Raw genomic sequence first — 19141 nt, 5'->3', positions numbered from 1 at the left:
AAAAGAATATACAAGGCATTCAGGGTGCGTAGCAAGCGGGTGGAGGGGTTATGGCATTTTACTGGCGAACCGTTGTTCCTAGAGGTATACTTCCACTTAGAAAAAGTTCCCAACTAACGTTCAGTACTCAGATATGTCATCCATGTTTCAAGGGGTTGAATAGTTATTAAAATGAAAAAATTAACTTTTTATACGGTCCCCGTGTGCCCCGAAACCAAAATTAAGAAGTTGTTGCCCGGTCTTTTTTTAGTTTCTAAGTGATTGATATTCATTGATATTCATCATCAATATTCATTCATATCTGGAAAACGGAGGAATTTTGGGGGGAAAACTGCGTTAAATGCTGGTAAAAACGGTTTTTCTGTAAAATTTCCTCCGTTTTTCAAATTTGACTATCTCAGGGAATATCTCATTTAGAAACATGGAATTTGGTTTTTTTTTTGGCATCAGGAGAGATAGAGTAACAACTTTGTAATTGGGTTCTGGGCACACACACACACACACATACAGGAAATGTATGAAAAGTTAATTGTTTTTATTTTAATAACCATTCAACCCTTTACTACATGGATGGCATATCTGAGTATTACACGTTATTTAGAAACTTTTTCTAATTGGAAATATACCTTTAGGTTCGCCAGTAAAATGCCATACCCCCCCCCCCCCCGCTTGGTACGCACCTTGTTATTAGAGGTAGAAAGAACACATTATTAAAAACACGAATACACCAACATAAGTTAGCGGCATGTCTGTGCGGAGATGCTTATACACAGTGCACGCCGCTGAATGTGGAGACATCGGGACTCAGGGTTTCTGGCAACAATAACCGAATGATAATTATATCCGGAAGACAACCAAATACGATCACCATATATCCAGTTTGATTGAACGGGACGTATGAAAACGATAATTTATCGAGAAAGAAAGTCTGGTTCAACCTTATCGTCAAAATACGGAAAAAGAACTTTTGACGTGGGGGAAAAAAATGATAGCATAAACTGAAACTCTGATAACTATAAACGAATTTTTCCAATGTTATGATACTGAGCATAAAGAGCTTTGTGGTGTATATGTTGACGGTGTTCCAAGTTCGGATTGTAGCAGTTACTTTAACGATATAAGTGCTTTGCAACGAAAAAAAGAAAACATCTTTACATAGAATGAGTTGAAATCTATCCAGATTGAAGCTGAATTTGAATAGGTTCATGGCGACTTCTGCACCACCATTGAAGACCGTTTATTTTTGAATCAAAGAATATTAATGATTCGCACATCCACAGCAGAAGAAGAAAAGCGTCCTGGGTGCCCGATTTAAGACACCATTCTGGAAATCATTGAAAAAAGCCACGGTATCGTCATGGATTATCGCAGATCGAAGTTGCTTGCGGTAGCTGAATATTCTCTTCGAATTTCAGTGGAACCAGTTTACAATATTCTCCACGAGAAATTAAAAGTGAAAAAGCTCTGTCCAAGGTGCCAAGATGGGTGCCGGGGTCGGTCATGATCGATCAAAAGCGAACGCAAAAGGCATTTCAAATGAGAATTTGTCAATACTGGCTCATACCACTAGACACTATCGGCGTCACTTTTTGGCAGTGGGGGGGAACATGAATTCATTACTGTACACTAGAGTGAAAATACTTTTTTTTTTATACCGAGCACAACTCAGGTCTATCGCCATAGGCAATTTACTACCTAGCGAGTTGTGCCGGAATTGTAAGTGTGTGTACCTAACAGTCTGAGTGAGTATCTAGTGCTGTGTATGATTTTTCAGTGCTGCCATCTATATCTCAGAAGTGAAGTGAGTGACGTGTAGTGACTGTATATTTGTACTGTTTGTAGGCCTGTTGCTCTCTGTGGCGAGACTTTTTAACTGAGAGATCGACCCGCATTTGCGCCTCGAAGTTGGGAACCACAGAAAACCAACTTCAGCCGACCACCACTGTGGTGACGGTGGGGCTCGAACCCGGGTCCCCGCGATGCGAGTCCGTCACTATGACCACTCGACCACCACAGCGGCGGTGAAAACACTAGATGGAACGTGGTAAAACGGCATTAAAGTGATGGCCATATTTTTTGAGATAGTGAAAACACAATCTCTATAGACTACTTCCATGGCCCCTCACAAGAGGTGGTCTGGCAAGGCTCCAGTCCTGGGGCCCTGGACGATTTTCATCATTTTTTTTGTTTTTTTCACGCTATAAATCCATCATAAAGGGGCCCGTGAAAGATTCCATCCTAGGGGCCCTACTTCCAGAAGGGTTAGACAACAATTGCAGAACATTTTGTCATTCTTTAGGGAAATTTGCAAGAACATCTACAAATGAAACGGATGAAATCGACGCTAATTTAACTAACTAACTATGCTAATCGACGTTGATTTAATAATTTTATTAAATCAACTTGAGAGCAACATTGTACGTGACCGACGATTACAACAATAAGAAGCCGACTATAGTGAATATTATACAGGCACGTAAGAATCTCGGTCTGGCACGAGAGCCAGACATGGTGCGCGCGTCACCGCAGCAATCTCGAGCATTATTGCGCCGCCACAAAATTTTTCCATAAAAACAAAGGTATATAAACACCGTTTATTCCTCTTATTTTATCAACCGGCCCTCGTATAAATGTTATTGGGCTGGAAACACAATTGCAAAAGAAGTATTTTATGATACATACGGGTATTTGCGAAGAGATAATCGTCTATACCAGTGTTGCCCAAAGTGGGCAATATCGCCCCATGGTGGGCGATGGAATGGTCCAGGTGGGCGATAGAAGATACGGACTTAACATAGGATCTATGGGTTCACTTGAGTTAGGGGGCGATGAGAGGAAACAAATTGCTGATGAAGGGGGCGATGGAACAAAAAGTTTGGGAGACTATGGTCTGTACCATAGTTTCCCAACCTTTTTTGTCCCATTCCCGCCCCCCCCTTCTTCAGAAATTTTTTTTTCTCCCATCACCCCCAACGCAATATAACCCATAGAATCTTATGTTATACTCGTAGCTTCTACCGCCCCCCTGGAACATTCCATCACCCCCCCCCCGGGGGCGTTAACGCCCACGATGGGAATCATTGGTCTATACTGAAGTTAGATATGATACAACATACAATTCTAATTTCCATGGTGGCGCCGCGGATTTATCGTTCCTAAGGCAAGGTCATCATGGTGAAGAACATAATTACAAACTCTTTTGGAATCAAATGTAAAAATGTGAAACTCATACAAAATTCATATTCTCGAAATTTGTGCGTATACAGACGCAACCCATTATTACTTCACTATAACAGGCAACATTCCGGGAATAAAATTCGGTGCCAGATATTTTCGGACAAGGTAATAAAAAGCCGGCACATCCCTTGATTCCCCAATAAAAAAAACTGGCTCTAAATGCGTCTCATACACCTATTTTATGGAGATTCGATTCGATAACCATCTAGAGATTTCTATCAACGATAGCAGACATGGCGTCTTGGACATCTCCACGCACTTCCATCAATTATTTACGTGGGCGATTGACTCCTAGAGAAACACATACAATATTCATACGCATATTGCCACATACCGATAACGACATGAATATTTTTACGCCGGCCCACAACACACTTCCAAACGGACAGGCCTTTTATTATCGGAGGCCTATAAGTTACATCACCGCAACTAACTATGCATTATTTCAGGTTTCGATGAACGTGTTGGCATCACTAATGGTTATTTTTCTCCATCTGGGTCGTATGCCAAGAGATCATCATTATCAGAAGGGTGCCAATTTCACGAATAAAGAAACGAATATTTCCCTTTCTATATTACATTAATACATACATTAATCTCCAGGTAAGAAATTGGCGCCCATGGATTGTAAATGGATGTAATAAAAATAAAATAAACCAGCTCTTGGGTTTCTTAGAAACAGGTTCGAAAAAAAAAGCACTTTTCCTTCTACATTATCTCCGTCTGGAGTTTCGGTACCTGTAGAATCACTTCCGCGGAAACAGGTTCGAAACCTTCTTCAACCTGCATTCAAGATAGCAAAAACAAAAACCAAGGTAAAAAGACAACTTGCGTGACTGGGATGCTATAAGAAATTGGAAAGCTCCAATTTGGCGACTTTTGTGTAACCTTAAAACTTTTGTCAAAAACGCGGCTTCTTAGCCTTATTCGTGGTTTGTTAGAGCACAAAAAATGAAAAAATTAAAAAACAAAAGTATTGCAAAAATACAAAAACAGCGCGGAAATACAAACATGCAAAAATACAGAAACAATAAGAAGAAATGTGAAATACAAAACAATGAAGAAATGAAAAATACAAAAATAATAAAGAAATGAAAAAAACAAAAACAACGAAGAAATGCGAAATACAAAAACAGTGCCAAAATGCAAAAATACAAAACTCTAAAAATACAGAAACAGTGCAAAAATACAAAACAATTAAGAAATTCGAAATATAAAAACAATTAAGAAATGTAAAAATGATATTTAGATTAATGCTCAAAACATCTAGCATAAATTCAAAAAACACAAAAGCGGGAAAGGTACAAAAATACACACAAACACACACACACAATAGAATTAGCCCCTAGGAACCGCGACGCACACTTTGAGAAACGCTGCTTCGAATTTGACCAAGGCCGGTATTACACTGTAAAAGTTTGATAAAATCCCTTTTATAAAACTCGAAAAATCTAACCAATAATAAGGTTGTTGGTTACATTCTAGAAAATGCAAATTGGCTGCATTTTTCAAGTTTTATAAAATGACTTTTACCAAACTTTTATAGGGTAATACCGGCCTAAGACTAGTATTACACTATAAAAGTTTTCTAAAAGTTCTTTTATAAAATTTGAAAAATTCAACCAATAAGATTATCAGATGCGTTTGCTCGAATATAACCTGTGAGCTTTATATTGGTTGGATTTTTTTGAGTTTCATAAAAGTTTGTTGATAGATCTTTTACAAACCTTGAAAAAAAACAGCCAATAAGCTTTTGGTTGGTCACATTCACTCGAATGTAACCGATACGCTTATTGGTTATGTTTTTCAAGTTTTATAAAAGAACTTAAATAAAACTTTTTCAATGTAAGTCCGTTGAGTTTTTGGTTAGTCAGAGTGAAATAAATATGTGTTGTTTGAATCGAATCGGGGGGGAGGAGGGGCGTCTAAACAATGGGATCCTGTGAATTCGCTATTTGCCATATAGAAAGAAAGCCAATGAATATATACGTCCCGTATTTTACTGGACAGAACCATTATTCTCATAGGCGTACACAGGATTTTCTCACAAAGGGGTGTTTCATCATTTTTTTTCTTTTCGAGGGAGGGGGGTAATTTTTTACCATAAAAAGCACAAAAATCTCGGCTCGGAGTGGAATACTCCTTGCGTACGCAAGTGATCACTTCCCATTGCATTTTTAGCTCTTTTTGGAGCTATCCCCCATTGCTCATTCCAGATCCGCCCCCGATTGGTATATAGAGCACTTCAGCGCCCGTGCCTTTGGGACATTGAGGCACTTTAGCGTCTGCCTGGAGAGTGACGTAAAAAATTGAGATACTAGACAGCATATTACTAATTACAATGTAATTTACCCCGAAAACGGGGGACGGGACTTAACCAGGAGTCCGCGATCTCCTTGGGTGGTCCTTGGAGAGTGGTCTGAGAGCTTGGATAGGAAAAAAAATTAACTTATTATTTTTATACATCATAATATCAGCCATTTTTGACCCCCTTCCCCCCCTCGTCAGCAAAAGTCAGCAAAACACTGACCCATCCCCCGTCAGCAAAATTTTGTCAGCAGCTTAGAATATTTCATATTTTTATAAAAGATGGTTGATGACGTAAGCAACCTTCAAACCCCCCTCCCCCCCCCCTGTCATCAAAATTCAGCAAATGCGAAACCCCCTTACCCCCCTCGATGCTGACGTAATACTTGAATGACCCCTTATTGGCACAAAGTGTCCGTGGGACGCAAAAGGTTAAGTTACTCTTTAAAATATCGCGCACATTTTATTGGAATCACGCGCCTGCAAAATCCGAACATTCAAATTACGAATGATAATTTTACGTGTAATGAAAAAATAATTTCTTATTTATTTGAATAATTTTTGAATTACATTTCATTTTTTTATTAAATTAAATTTCATTTTTTTATTAAATTAAAATTCTGTTTTTATCAGATTAAAAAATTGCCACTTTGAATTAAATTTAAATTTCTATTTTTTTATCGAATTAAAAATTTTGTTTTTTTATTAAATTTATACTCTTTATGAAATTAAAATTTCCATTCTTTTTATCAAATTCAAATTTCAGTTTTTTATCATTACAATTTGTACTTTTTATTAAATTAGAATTTTATTTTTTAATTAAATAAAAAAAATTTATCGAATGAAAAATTTATTTTTTTGTCAGATCAAAAATTTATTTTTTATCGAAGCAAAATTTTTAATTTTTTTAAATTAACTTTGCTATGAACGTTTAAAAAAAGCAAACTAAAAATTATCACGAATAATTTCAGAGTTTTTATTTGTTTTTTTTTTTTAAATAATACATAATAATTCTTATAATTAATTGTTTTTCATCTTTGTTGTTATTATCTGGTATTCTATGAATTGTTTGCGTATGATTTTCGAATGGGACCTAACTATATTTGGCGAGATTTTTTGGCGAGAATTAATCCAAGCGTGTTTGGATTATGGCAGCTCTGGCACGAAAAAACATTTTTCTTAGGGATTTATTTTGGTTTTTGTTTCGTTCGAAAAGCGGCTGGTGCTTTTTTATTTATTGCTCGTGTGGTCATTGCACGAGAGCCCATCTCACTATTTATTTTCCCCCCTAGTACTAGCTATTTTTTTTTTCAAAACAAAATAAACAGAAGCTATGGAATCGATGAAAAGCAGCACAAAATCCAAGTACTAAGACTCCCTCACAGACTATACTAAATAGGATAGTGCGTACGCAGCTGGCGACGTAAGTCTTAGTTATCTGGTTTATATATGTTTGAATAATTATCGGCTACTCTATCAATATCTTAAGGGGGTGTCATACCTTTTAACAGGGTGAAAACTGTGCTCTAGTAGAAATATCATAAAAAAATACTTATTAAATAGTATTCAAATTTTTTACACACGTTATTGATTTTATACGGCATCATATGCCAGTATAATGTTTTTACATATCTATGGTACTCAATTTTTTTTCGCAAATTTTCAAATAACTGCATCAGAAGCAGCTTGTGAACGTAATAAAATACCATGACATCAATGTAATTGAATATAAATTGATTCACGATAAAGGAAACGGTTCAGTTCATGAAATAGAGCATAAGGTTGAGATTCCATTGATTCAATCTTTTCTGAAATTTCAAATAATAAATATAAATATAAATTTCTTTTAATTTCTAAATTTAAAGTTTAATTTTAATTAAGATTAAGTGAAAGAAATTTCTATCTTTTGCTTTCTTTCATGAACTGAAGTTTTCTTTACAGTTTGGATGAGTTCTTATTCAATTACATTGATGTCATGGTATTTTATCGCGCGCGCTAGCGGTTTTTGATGCAGTTATTTGAAAATCTGCGAAAAACTAAGTATTAGAGATGTATAAAACTTTATACTGGCATAGGGTAGCGAATAAAATCATGAACATGTGTAAAAAATTTGAAATAAATCAATGGTTATAAAAATTGTATTTTTAATGATATTTCTGCTAGAGCGTAGCATTCACCAGTTGAAAGGTATGAGACCCCTTAAACTATTAATCGATTTTAATTGTGGTTGTCATCTTTCCAAATATTTTCGAACGTACTTGAGATAATCGGTACACTCGTATACAAATACAATACCACAACAGATAAAATGCTCAACGAGGTGGCTGAGGAAAAAGATGCCCATAACAAATACGGATGCCGTATATTTCTAACATATAGCAACCCAATTAAAAATAATTAGAAAAACTAAAAACAATATACGTACATGATGAAATAATATATAATGTCTATAAAAGATATTTATGGTTGTCTTATTCTAAATATGGATAGCTTCTTGATTTACCCCATTATGATTATCGTATTTCTTTTTTTATGGTTAATATTTATATTATGTTAATTATTATTAACTTATTTATATGTTTGGAATTATTTAATTTCTATATTTATCAGCTAATTATTTTCGTAAAGAATAATCATTATGTTCGATTCGGAAATAATTGAAAATTCTATTTTGAGGGATGCATCGTGTAGTTTAAGTATTTTCAAAATTAAAACTTCAAGATTTCACTCCTCATTCGAGTTTTAAAACTTAGATGAGAATAAAATATAACAAATATTCAATCATTAATAATTAATGATTGAATATTTGTTATATTTTCTTTTACTTCATTAAGTTTTTCTTAAAATTTGAACAAAAAAAGTTTTTTATCAAGTTCGTGTGGAAAATATACGTATATAAATGTTATATTTAGATAATGTGTAAATTGTAATATATTATTATAAAAAATAATTTTTTCTAATAATTTTCTCTTTTTTGAAGTTATAAATTTGTATCTTAACATTTTCTTGTAAAGTTTTTAGTGGTAATGTGCGGTTTTATTTTTGTTCGGAATTTAATTTGTTTTCAATAAATAGTGCAAAGGATCGTACGTGATTTTGGTAGTTTGAAGGCAATGCCGGGATTTTGACCATTTTATTAAACAAAATTGCTCGTTTGGTATTGTTTGAAGCAATTCTGTGCTTTTGAGATTGTTTGGAAACAATTCTGGGGTTTTGAGATTGTTGGAAACAATTCTGTTCTTTTGAGATTGATAGAAGCAATTGTTTGCTTTGGTGACTGCGGTTTCTATGGTTTTTTTTAGCATTGTTAAAAACGTTCTATTCTTTGAGGCGATTCTGTGCTTTTCAGATTGTTTGAACCATGCTTCCCTTTTCAGGTTGTTTCAAAAAATTCTTCACTTTTTAGTTGGTTCAAGCGGTTCTACAATTATGCACTTTTGGGGAACATTTGAAGTGATTCTGTGCTTTTGAGGCTGTTTGAAACAATTCTGTGCTTTTGGGATTGTTTGAAATAATTCTGCGCTTTTCAGATGGTTAGAAGCGATTCTGCAATTATGTGCTTTCGGGGATTGCTTGAAGTAATTCTGTGCTTTAGAGAGATTGTTTCAAACATTTTTGTGCTTTGGAGACTGTGTGAAACAATTTGGTTCTTTGAAGGTTGTGATTCTAGAGGTTTTTGTCATTGTTAAAAATGGTTCTATGCTTTTTTGCGATTGTTGGAAATGGTTCTATGCTCTTACGATTGTTGGAAATGTTTCTATGTTATTGCGATTGTTGGTTCTATGCTTTTGACATTGTTGGAAATGGTTCAATGCTTCTGACATTGTTGAAAACGACTCTATATTTTTGACACTATTTTGAGCAGTTATGAGGTGTCGGTACTGTTTAAAATAACCGGGTTTCTACATTGTAAAACGATATTTCGTGCTCTTAACATTCATTGGTTGTGGCTTTATTTGAAGCTATTCAGTACTTTTGAGAGTGTGATTTTAGAGCGAAATTTTTCACATAAATTTCGCTCATGAACATTTGTTGATAAATATCAGTTGATTAAATCGCAATTCCAATTTTTAAAATTGATACTAAAAATAATTCCGAGTATAAAAATTTCGAATTTTTGGTACAGGAAAATAGATATAAAGTGAAGGGTTGGGCTTGAGTTAAATTTAAAAATATATTTTTGCACATGCACCGTATATTTATTCTTTTATGTTGCGGTGCTTATTCCGAAAAATGCGGTACTTGCTGTGTTTGGAATGGAGTATAGAATTCCCTTCTTTACAGTCATTGAACAATTGTTGTCATAAATATATATTTTTTATAGTCTCAGACGCGGTAAGCTGGACACAATCGTGATATTATAATCATCTCGTAAAAAAATACCATTTGTGCGGAAACTTCAAAAGGGGGAGGGTGTTCTTACTAGTATTCTAAAAATTAAATAGATAAAATATCTTGAATGAATAAAAGATTTAGTCTTGTGTGACTATATAGTGTTACTGATATTCATTTTCTCTTCAATCATGAAATTTTCACCCTATTTTTATGAAGGGGGGAAAAATGTATAAGAAAATATTGAGAGAGAGAGAGAGAGAATTATAAACTGAAAAAATTAAATGAGAATTTCATTTGTGAGAATTTTCGAACACTGAAAATTTTGATTTCGCAAAATGCTGCAAATAACTCAATTTTTGAAAATTTACTGTAGAGAAATGAGAAATGGTTGAGATCAACGTTCACGTTCGAACAATGCAGACAACGGAGAATTTTCAGACAATGCAGATAACAGAGAATTTTCAGACAATGCAGATAACAGAGAATTTTCAAACAATGCAGATAACAGAGAATTTTCAAACAATGCAGATAACAGAGAATTTTCAAACAATGCAGAAAACGGTTCCGAACGATGCAGAAAACGGTTCCGAACGATGCAGATAACAATTTTTAAACAATGGAAATAGCAATTTCTAAACAGTGGAAATCACAATTTCTAAACAATGTAAATCACAGTTTCTAAGCAATGTTGATAACAATGTCAATGTTGATAACAATTTCCAAACAAAGAAAATAACATTTTCCAAACAAAGCAAATAACATTTTCCAAACAAAGCAAATAACATTTTCCAAACAAAGCAAATAACATTTTCCAAACAAAGCAAATAACATTTTCCAAACAAAGCAAATAACATTTTCCAAACAAAGCAAATAACATTTTCCAAACAAAGCAAATAACAATTTCCAAACAATTCAGATAACTTTGAGTATTCAAAAGGCGCTGGAGATAAATGTGATTATTCAAAACCAAACATGTCCGAACATCGCAGGTAACAGAGAATTTCCAAACAATGCCGATATTTATCAAAAAATTCCGATAACAGTGAATTTCTAATCAATGCAGATAAGAGTGAATTTCATAGACGATGCTAAATACAGTGAATTTCCAAACAAATCAGATATTAGAGACTTTTCAAACGATACAGACAGCAGTGAATTCACGAGCTATGCAGATAACAGTGAAATTACGAACAATGCAAATAACAGTGAAATTACGAACAATGCAAATAACAGTGAAATTACGAACAATGCAAATAACAGTGAAATTACGAACAATGCAAATAACAGTGAAATTACGAACAATGCAAATAACAGCGAATTTCGAAACAATGAAAATCACATTAAAAAAAACAATGAATTTTAACGTGATTCAGATAACAGTGAATTTTAACGTGATTCAGATAACAGTGAATTTTAACGTGATTCAGATAACAGTGAATTTTAACGTGATTCATATAACAGTGAATTTTAACATAATTCAGATGACAGTGAATTTTAACATAATTCAGATGACAGTGAATTTTAACATAATTCAGATAGTGAATTTTAACATAATTCAAATAACAGTGAATTTCCAAATGATATAGATGACAATAGTAAGCTTTCAAACCATTCTAGAGATAGCAGCGGTGAATTCCCCCCCCCCCCGTGATTTCTATTTTTTAGTGACTTGGTGATATTTATGTTTTCCTCGTGATTCCATAGTAAATTTAAAAGCAGTTATACATTTATCAATAGTGATTTTTATCCCAACTCATTCCTGTGAAACCTACAATGAGTATTCAAAGAAAGTCGAAATTCCTTCATCAAACAACACCAAGAGAACAATGACTTCCCGGAACATTTCTATAATCAAGAATGAATTTTTCAAACAATAACGAACGATAACAAAGACTTCCCAAAACACTGTTATAGGTATGTATATGCATGTTGAAGCATTTGGTCTAAGAACATGGCTCAATGATCGTTTGACCACAACGTTAACCTCAGGTTCATCAACCCATTCATTCAACCACATACAAGAAAAAAAAACAGCAATAATGGTATCTCGGACCTTATAATGCATCACTCAAAGTAAAAAAATCGGCATGAAATGGGAGAAAAAGTTAGAGTGTGTGTTATTTCACGGAGAACAAACATGAAATTGCCCGTGCGAATGAGAATCCATCAAACCGTGAGTTTGGGTGAAAAAAAATATATATATTTTTCAGGGAAAAAACAATGGTGGTCAGTCTTGTGTAAAATACACCAGAGTTTTTTGGTCAGAGACCTAAAGAGGAAAATAAGTATTTTTCCAAAAATATACAGTACCATGGTCGGCTTGGCAATTTTTTTTTTCTTTTCTTTACACTTTCAAAGACCATTTACTTACTTAATTTGTTTATTTTCTATTACATTTTCTTGGAAACTTCTACTGAAACGCGTTTCAAGATATTCAAATTATTAAGAAAACATATTTTCTGGATATTATGCCGAGGTCAACTCCGAAAGAAAAGTCACCCGTTTTCCGCCGGGGAACTTTAACCCCACACCCTCTTGCAAACTGAGCAAGCATGCTACCATCTATACCAGTGGTTCTCAACCATTTTTAGCCCCCTTTGGACAATATCCCCCCCCATAACCAGGGCCCCTTACCCTCATCCAGGAGCGAGACCATATATTCTCATTGAATTGAATTTAGTCAACAGATGCAACAATTCAGTCAACATCAACAGATGCAACAATTCAGTCAACATCAACAGATGCAACAATTCAGTCAACATCAACAGATGCAACAATTCAGTCAACATCAACAGATGCAACAATTCAGTCAACATCAACAAATGCAACAATTCAGTCAACATCAACAGATGCAACAATTCAGTCAACATCAACAGATGCTATTGGGGATATTTGGAGGGTAGGGGGGGAAATCTGATTCCCCCCCCCCCAGTTTCTCTTCAATTTCAAAACTTTTAGATGTTCCCGAAAGCTATCAATAATGTTTCTGCAGACAACACACACACGCATCCGCTTTTTCCTCTTTATTCATTTTTTTTTATTATTATTATTATTCTGAATTTCATGATATCAAATTGGCCTATCCCACTTTTAGCACACTGACTTCACCGATATAATCAATACGCTTCATACTTTTCTGCAAGACTGAATGGCGAAAACCAGAATACTGAAGATTGATTTCATGTGCGTCATCAGTTCTTCAATATTCCCAAGGAAATATAAAGTTTAGGTAATCTTGCTACATGCAGCATTCTTACGATCAAAATCATTCAACACGAATTTGCAGATTTCAAAATTCTGTCTGTAGTACATGCAAGTGCAGTTCCCATTTTAAGTTGTGAAAATTCCTCTCTATTATAGGATCAGAATTTCTTGAATTCACTTTCATTTACTGTTTGGTTACGCCACAACAGGCAAAATGCCCAACGAGGTGGCTGATAAAAAGATGCCCATAAAAATATGGATGTCATATATTTCAAAAATACAACAACCCAATTACAAAAATGCAATTAATAAAAATTATAAACAATATATAAACTTGATAAAAAATTATACCGCAGCCTAATTGCCAGTGGCATGAAATAAAGAGCTTCTCTAAAAATTAAAATACATTTCGCTAAGAAAACGTTGAAAATGACAAATATTAATAGTCATAATTTTCATTATATAACTTTTAAGCCGCGAAAATCACCTTCAGCCGTGACTTCAGTAAATATTATAAATTAATGAAAAAAAAAGCTTTATATTGAAAAAAAGAGGCAATTTTCTAAAACAAATTACAAAAAAATCAATCCATTTCTTCAATCTATTGTTTCTTTCATAAACGTCTGAGGAAGTTGCCATGTTGGTTACCATGGAGACGACGGTAAATATGTCCCTCAGACCCATCGCTTAAAGACGAAAATATCACGTGATCAAAACAGCCTTATTGGCTTTTAATTAAGACCCCCCGGACACTACAATCCTTTCCAATTGTGAATTAGAACTTATTCAGAAAAATGATTGGTAGCCACCTATTGGCGCCTCTACACATCTTTGAAGATAAGTAATAAATTAAATTTATAGCCACCGAAAATGAATGCAGAACGACTGGTAGGCTTAGCAAAAAAAAAAAATCAATATGATGCAATTTTGCTTTACTTCCTCAAACTTACGCAATAAATGATTAAAAATTTATTTCAGAGAGGAGTTGTGTTGACCTCTCTCATCGTCATGATTAGCCAATCACGATCGATCGTTTCCGATGCGTCGTATTGCATTATGCATCCAGTTAGGAGAAGCATCTCGTCCTCTTGCCCTCTCTTTCGCGGTGATTCCTGATCTCAATTAATTTCACTTTCCGCGATTGATGACACCTCTACTAACATGGGGAACGCGCGATGTGAATCCTTAGGTGGATAATTCATTTCCATATTTTTAAGATTCAGGTCGGTCACACATTGATGGAAGATGTTACAAGTATAATTATCGATTTATCTATAGAAATCGCCGTCTTTACAAGTATGGATAGATTAATATTCCGTAGACAGTGTTGCGATAGTTCGTCCCGACCCTTTCTATCCAGTGCGTGTTGCTGCGTCCGTAAACTATGGGAATAAAAGTTGGCTTTCTTTTGTGATGGATTTGCGTGTGCGTGTCAAGGAAATTACGGTGGAGAGTCATGCTTGGCTTGGCCAATTTTTGGGTCAGTGCTGTTTTTGACCGCTTGGTCTTCGTTGTTGCTTTTATTATGGGATTGTGTTTGACCCTGCGCCGCCGCCCGGTCATTTTTGTTATTATTTTTAAATTAACTTTAAACCATGCATGACCAGTATTTGGTTACGTAAATTTCCATGCATATAACTCGAAACTGTCTTGATTTCTTCTATATTTTGGTGTGTAGTGTGTGATATGTTTGGATCACCAAATATCTTGCTGGTCTTCAAGCGGTGATAAAAAGAATACGAGGTTATGGTGAACAGTTAATTTTGTATATGTTACGGTAAATGTGATAAATTCGGTTATTATGCATAATCACCTAGCATTTTGGTAAGTTTGTTAAATTTCCGTAAATTTATCACTTTTATCGGTGGTTATTCATAATACCCAAGCGTTGCGACGTTGGTTAACATGATAAATCGTACTATATGATATACAATACATGATAATTCATGCATATATTGTATCATTATATCAGAGTATGATAGTAAAATTTGTTATCATTATATCGGGGTCCGACTATATTCATCGCACATACTTGGCTCATTTGGAATTTTTTTCATACTTGTCAAATTCACATCAGTTACACTAGGGTATTGATATAATGCATAATCACGGAAAAGGGCGATAAATTTCAAGTATTTATCAAGTTTACCAACGACACTTGGTTGTTATGCATAATCACCGGAAAAAGTGATAATGTTTTCAGTATTTATCGACTTTAGCAATGACACGCCTTGTATTATGCATAATATCCGGTAAAAGTGATAATTTTTTTTAGTATCTATCAAATTTACCAACGGTACTTGGGTATTATGCGTATTCACTAGTATAAGTGATAAATTTATCAAACTTACCGAGATGATCAGTAAGTATACATAATATTTATCACATTTGCCGTAACATATATATTATTTGCATGTTTCAAATCTATTTATCTTTGATGTACTTAAGTGTCCCTTAATTAAGATGAAAGTATAGCGAGGTGTATGGTCCTTGATTTTCGTTTACAGGGAGATTAAGAAAGAATCATCCGATTTCAAAATGGTTCTACACACTTGCGGCCTTATCCGTGCCTACCCTGGGCTAGAGTACAATGAAGTTTTTTTTCGTGGGGCTTATATACATTGCCGTCTCAAAATTATGGGTGACGCATGATGTTATTCCTGGGCAAAGTGATGTTCTGTGGCCCCCATACTTAGTTGGAAGTAACAGCTTACGTGTTTACATACCTACACTCAAAAATCTACTAGGAGTTGGGGAAAAAACTACTGCAATTACCGTTTTCACTGTTTGGTCATCCAAATTGGTTTGAATTTGTTAAAATGTGTACCACTTTTTCGTCAAAATGCAAAATAAAGAGAATAGCATCATCCGTAATAGAATTTTTTTTTCATTGCAAGCTCTCTAGGTTTCAAAATTTTTTTAGGAATCCGTGACGTTTGATTCCGCGGAACCCCCCAAAAAAAGCTCCCGGAACTCTGGAGTTCCGCGGAACACCGGTTGGAAATCTATGTTCTAGACAATATTCAGCATAAATTTATGGATAACGGAAGCTACCGTTTAAATTATTCTTCTTTGAGCAAACACGTCTTGGTTTTGGGTTGATTTAATGTATCAACATATAACATCTAAAAAAACATGTGATAATAAGCTTTAAAGCATAGGCCTTCAACCTTTTTTCTAGTCGCGAGCACTGCCTGTACTCATCATCAAAACAAGAGCACCCTCAAGGCAAGTTTGGTTTAGAAATGCATGAAGTAAGGATGATTTCATTCCTTATTCAATTAAAACGTTAATCAAGTGCTCGCGAGCACGGAATTGCACACGAGCATCGAGCACTCTGGGGACTTAAGGGAGCACCGTGGTGCTCGCGAGCAATGGCTTGAAGATGCCTGGTTTGAAGTAACGAGCTGTAGAAAAAACCAAACGGCTTCGAGGCTAGTCTACGCTACGACCACTGAAAAATAGGTTTTTAAAAAAAGCGTATGAAAAACCAGTTTTTAATGTAATCAATATATTTCATTTGCAAACAAACCTCCGCTTCGATAACGGAAGGAAACCTCGAGGCTGAGTATCGAACCAGAGCAGTAAATAGATTAGGTTTGTGCACCTAATGGTTGTACCGAGAGAACGCAATGATGACAATAATAATTGTGCGCGACGTGTGTCTGCGGGGCTCGTAATCAGACATTCTTATTTTCCTGCTTCCTCGTTCAGAGATCGAAAATAAGCGGTATAAACAAATTCGATTCTGTCTTGCCGAGTGGAAGCACTTTCACTGTGATGATGATGGTTTTGGGGGGAATGATACTTTAAAATAAGGAGGAAACTCAGCGGATGTCCAGATTAACACTCAGAATGATGCTGCAGGACAGGAGTGCACAAACCTCCGGTCTGCGGGCTAAATGCGGCCTTACAAGGGATTCCATTCGGCCCGCGAAAGTTGTTCCGGTGGAAAAGTATCAATACGCGCAACACGATAAATACCAAGGGTGACCATATTCTTTCATAAAAATATGGGATATTGATTATAAAAAAAAAAAAAGTGGCCAATTACAGCCAAAAAAATTGTCAAACGCCAGCAAAGTTCCCAGTTACATACAGTCAAAAAAAAAAAAAAAAATGTCAAAAGCAGATACAGTTTCCAGTTAGAACCATTTCATTCATTTCATACCGTGCACCACCCAGGCTCTATCGACCATTGTAAATTTTAACCATTGCCCCGGATGAGGGGGGCTGGGCGTTGTCGGGTGCTTTATTATGCATATAAAAATATAAAATACATGAACATTGAATATAAAAGCACATTATTAATAAAAGTATATACAGATTTAAATATTTCTATTATACAATATACAATTTATTCCGATGAGCTCTTCTGATGTCTTTTTAGCTCTATTGAGCTTGAGCCCTTTTTTTCCTCTCAGTGGCCAAGCGCCAGGTCTTGAACCACGTTTTCCCTCATTGGCTTGTTGGCTCGGGTGAGCCTCCACCGTGGTCAGGCCAAGTCCACGCAACTTCCCTCGTTGGCTTGTTGGCTCAGGTGAGCGCCTCCGCCGTGGCCAGTCCAGGTCCTGGACCACGCGTCTTCCCTCGTTGGCTTGGGTGAGCCCTCCGCCGTGTCCAGGCCAGGTCCACCGTGGCCAGGCCAGGTACTGGACCACGCGTCTTTCCTTGTTGGTTTGTTGGCTCGGGTGAGCCGTCCTTCATGGCCAAGCCAGGTCCTGGACCACGCATCTTCCCTCGTTGGCTTGTTGGCTCCCCAGTTAGAACCAAAAAATAAAATTGTCAAAGGCAGGTTAAGTTGCCAGTAACAGCCAAAAAATTGTTCTTAGATTTTTTTTGTAAAATGTTGCATGGCCAGTAAGAAGATCTATGCCAGTGATTCCCAACGTGGGTGTTAACGCCCCCTGGAGGGCGATGGAATGTTCCAAGGAGGCGGTAGAAGCTACTGGTATAACATCGGATCCTATGGGTTAGATTGCGTTGGGGGGGGGGGGGGCGATGGGAGAAAATAATTCTGAAGAAGGAGGCGATGGGACAGAAAAGGTTGGGAAACTATGGTCTATGCGGTTTTATATGAGATTTCGGAAAGTTTAGCGGAGAGCGTTGATGAGTACATACTTCTCATTCGTAGTATAAGGATTCCTTAGACAGGGTGGTTATAAATAAACTGACACTGCTAAGACATATGTAGAGCCCATTCTCATGGAGGTATATTTCGATAAAACTTAGAGTATAAAGCATATGGACCATGGGGGAAAAAAGATTCAATAAAAAATATTTAATTTTTAGCCACCAGGTGAAAAAGTGACGCTTTTATCGCAGTTATCTTTTCCCCATTAACGTACACACCAAGTTTCAAAGAAATGTGCTTTTATAATACAACGAGTTCTCCGCGCGCGAACAAACTCTCCAAAATCTCACCAGTATCTCTCAACTACTGGACGTGAAACATTTCGCCAAAAAATTTAAGAACAATTCTTTGGCTATTACTGGCAACTTTACCTGCCTTTGATAACTTTTTTAGGTTGTAATTAGAAACTTTTTTTTGGCAATATCCCGTATTTTTATGAAAGACATATGGTCAGAATAGGTATATTTATCGTGTTATGTGTATTGAGATACTTTTCCACCGGAACACTTTTTTTTTCCACTTTCGCGGGCCGAATGAAATCCCTTGTAGGGCCCATTTGGCGCACGGGCCGGAGGTTGATCACCCCTGCGCTACGGTGTCATAGCATGCGTCAATCCGGACTTCCGCTGAGTTTCTTCTGGATTTTAAAAAGCGATAAAGAGCGTCATTTTTTCACCTGGTGGTCAAAAACTCAACTCTTTTTTTATTGAATCTTCCCCCCCCCCCCCATGGTGCATGGTTAAGCGAAGTTCCGACAAAATTCCTCCATCAGAATGGGCGCTACATACGTCTGAGTAGTGTCGGTCTATTTATAGCCACCCTGTATGCACCCACAACCTTGCATAAATTTCCATAACCAGAGATCTTCAAGAGCCCGGAGCTTTTTTTCTTTGCAAGAAACAGTCGCATATGCGATGATATACT

General features: G+C 35.9%; 1 protein-coding gene across 3 annotated transcripts in view; it reads left to right on the top strand.

Annotated features, from left to right (window-relative positions):
• The window catches only part of Btk (tyrosine-protein kinase Btk29A), a 55549-nt gene that overhangs the window by 21414 nt on the left and 14994 nt on the right, over positions 1-19141 (top strand). Inside the window, exon 1 of one of the 3 annotated variants that reach the window (XM_089249705.1) lies at positions 6740-6967. The exons of the other annotated variants lie outside the window; for them this stretch is intronic. The gene's annotated coding sequence lies outside the window, so the exon portion shown is untranslated. Of the gene's footprint in view, positions 1-6739; positions 6968-19141 lie in introns of those variants that run through there. 3 annotated transcript variants of the gene reach the window in all.

This window comes from Pholcus phalangioides, unplaced genomic scaffold (assembly GCF_987345545.1).
Source record: "Pholcus phalangioides strain wild (caught in Gottingen) unplaced genomic scaffold, Ppha-v1.0 ptg000022l_1, whole genome shotgun sequence".
NCBI classification, from domain to species: domain Eukaryota; kingdom Metazoa; phylum Arthropoda; class Arachnida; order Araneae; family Pholcidae; genus Pholcus; species Pholcus phalangioides.
Note: the sequence above shows the minus strand (reverse complement) of the source record. Positions and strands in the feature narration are given on the sequence as shown.